Source organism: Gavialis gangeticus, unplaced genomic scaffold (genome assembly GCF_001723915.1).
Source record: "Gavialis gangeticus isolate Ggan-Ray unplaced genomic scaffold, GavGan_comp1, whole genome shotgun sequence".
In the NCBI taxonomy this organism is placed as follows: Eukaryota; Metazoa; Chordata; order Crocodylia; family Gavialidae; genus Gavialis; species Gavialis gangeticus.
This window is the reverse complement of record NW_017729009.1, coordinates 16,219,761-16,222,945: the sequence shown is the minus strand read 5'-3', so window position 1 is coordinate 16,222,945 and position 3,185 is coordinate 16,219,761. Positions and strand designations below refer to the sequence as shown.

Here is a 3,185-nt window from a genome sequence, read left to right as displayed (position 1 = left end):
AAAATGCAGCTGTCTGTGCAGCATAGGAAGTATTATTGCACTCTACTGGATGCTCTGAATAAATCCAAAGCCCTCTATTGTTCTTAGATCAGAGCCAGTTGGAGTACAGCATTGTGGTTCACACTTTAATCTTCCAAAAAGGACAGAAAATAAAAATTGAAGCCAGGCCACAATGAAAATGTATTCGAGCTGCACTTAGCAGCTACAGTGTAGGTTGCTGTAGTTCCCTACATAGCTCTGCAGTGTAGGTGTAGTCAATATAATCACTTCACAGCTTTCCAAAGAGCTTAGTGTGAAAGGCACACCTGCCTCTCTGGACTGCACATTTTGGTGTTTCCTGCGCATAGTGCCACAGGTTTCTGGTAAGATGTAATAGAATAGGTCTGCAAGCATGCTGAACATTTGCACATGCTGTCACCATGACTGCATATGCAAATTAAGGTTATTCTGCACATAAATATACCTCATTAGCTACACTGGCCCATGTAGTTACCCAGCTTGCCCAGGAGGTGACTTGCTTAAGTTCGATTTAGGGTTCTGCTTTGGGAAGTCTGTCCTACTAAAAGAGGTCCGCTGCTGGGGTGTTAGTCTGGGACTTGGAAGACTCAGGCTCCATTCCAGGGTGCGCAACAGTCATTTGCGTCATCTTGGCTAACTAATCTTCTCCCAGATCTAGAAAAGGACATGGGTGTCTCTTGTAGAATTTAGTTCCACCTTCTTGAAACTCCTGCCTAAATTTTCTCTGCTACAGTGGCCTAAGCAAAAAGTTCTGCTTCTACACACTCGAAGCTAATTCCAGCTTGGCTGGCCTAAGTAGCTTGATACCTATGCTAGGTTCAAGCCCAGTCGTGGTCCTCAAACTGACTGTTCTCCTGCTGGTGCCCATTTTGGCTGGGGGTGGAGGGGTTCTGTGAACAAACTTAATACGTACCTGCAGGATTCAGCTTTACCCAGGAAGCAGGAGTGGTGATGGCCCCTTTCATTTGAAAGCATTGGCTGTTTTATCCTGTTTCTATACGCTGTATCTGTGGTGAAGGGGCCACTTGAGTTTTGACCTCTGCACATGCACTTGATATCAAGTGTGTAAGCTGTCTTTGGAGCAGGGCTCAAGACCCAGGGCTCTCCTTTCTCAGGTGTGTACCCTGACCTCGGGGCTGAAATTCATGCTTCCTTTCTCTGGCCCAATGCATTTGAAATTCTGCGGTTTGCAAAGTACAAGTTTCAACAGGGAGATTAGAGCTTCCTGCACTTCCCTCTCCATTGCCCCAAATCCCATCCAAGAACCACCTGTAGCTCGGACGTTCTCCAGGGAGGTGGGAGATGTCATTGTGAAGCCCCTTGTCTAAGGGAAGGGCCAGAATCGAAGCCCTGCCTGTTTGAAAAGAAAAGTGTGACCCTGCTCTGCATTGTAAAGGAATGACTTGGGTGCCAAACTCCAGGAGAGTTTTTTTCCAGGCTGTGAACTCTGACCTGAGCACCCTCTTCCAGGCTAGAGCTAAGAGCCCCAGCCTTTGAGGGAAGGGCAAGATTTATACAACCCCTCTTTTTTTCACCATTTCCTCATGGCTAGTTGAAGTAGTCCCCCCTGGTGGGAGATACCCGACTCTCCCCACGGACTGTGGAAAGACTTTGGGTACCTAAGCCTGGGCTAGAGAGAACACTGGAAACTAGCTGCCCCCAAATTCGGTGCTGCAGTGCCGATTTATCACAATGCCCAAGTCCCTTTATGGTGCTCACACTTAGCCTTAGCGCCACATCTGCTTTAAAAAAAAAAGGTTTAATAGCACTCTGCTATCTCACAGGATACCTGCGGGGATAAATATATCAGAGTGTGAAGCATTATGGCACGGGAGCTGTAAAAGTACCGGAGGTAAGTAGTGTAGTATTGTCACCAGTGAGAGCTCAGGTTAGCCTGTTCCTTGCAGGTAGGGGCCTGGAGTGAGCTGGAGTTTGAATTCGTGGGAGAGAGGATTGAGATAAGACTCCATGGCTGTTGAGGTGGAGAGGTCCATTGAGCACCCATGAGTTGGCAGGGGCCAAGGTTAATACTTGCTGAATGCAGCTTCTAAATTGGACTTGGTAACTTCCTTCCCCTAGCATCACTCAGGGAAGCACAATTTTTTTTTTTTAAAGAAGGATTTAGATAAAATTGTTTATTAGTGAAGTAAGGATTATCTGGGATTTTAAAGTTTGTTCTTATCTCCAGTGTTGTTCAAGTGTGGAAACTTGGGGACATTTCAGTCCTTCATCATGAGTCTTCAGCTGTAAAGAGATGAGCAGTCTTATTGGAGTGAAACCTGCCTTCAACCTGAGGGTTTTTGCAACTGGAGGAGGAGGAGATGATAAAAAAAAAATGGCTGAAGTGTTTGTGTATAAGAGCAAGTAAAACTATAAGCAGTAGCATCGTCCTGATTGCTATTTGATTTCTTTTCTTCCTGGCTATCAGAGAGATTATTGCAACTGTAGAGTGCTCTAGTGAAACAGACCTCTCTGTCACTGGCACATTTTATTTTTCTACGAAATGCCTCGCGGTTTAATGATTGAACCCTGACACATCCTCCCCACTTTTTCCGTTGTCAGGAGGTCTGTAGACTCTGCCTCAGACATGCCAGGTGACTTTCAGTGCGAAGGAGAGATGCTGATGTTATGCTGCCTTCCACCCACCTGGACCACTGCCCCCTTGAATTAAAATTAGAGTGAAGTGAATGTGCCTCCATCCCAATTTTGATGCTTTTTGCAGTGGTCAGTTTAATACGATAGTGCTTCTGAGAGAAGGCTCCAGTCCTGGCAGATTTTCTAGTACCCTGCACTGTGCAGACAGTGAACTTTCTGCTGAAAGCCTCCGACATGCCAGTAGGTCTTCTGGACAGGCACCTGCACCTGAATCCATCAAGCAATCCAACCATGCCCCAGGCACGCTTTCCAAAGTGCCCATGGCTAATGGGTGTGTGGGTCAACTACAGGTCCTCCACACATCCCACAGTTGACCCCAGGTAGGGCTGCCAGAATAATTGAGTTTGTAGCTTGGCAGCTAAATCAGGGAGGTGGGGAGGGGATGGGATGGGATGGGATGGGATGGGGGGGCGGGAATTGTTTGGATTTAAGTAGGGTTTCTTTTTCTCTTTTTTTTCCCCATTTCCTTCAGTAAAAAGAAAAAAAATCATCTTAAAAAAAAAAAAAAAAAA

At 46.2% G+C, this 3,185-nt stretch overlaps 1 protein-coding gene across 1 annotated transcript in view; it reads left to right on the top strand.

Annotated features, from left to right (window-relative positions):
• The window catches only part of CDH4 (cadherin 4), an 806,448-nt gene that overhangs the window by 241,340 nt on the left and 561,923 nt on the right, over positions 1-3,185 (top strand). The window lies entirely within an intron of this gene.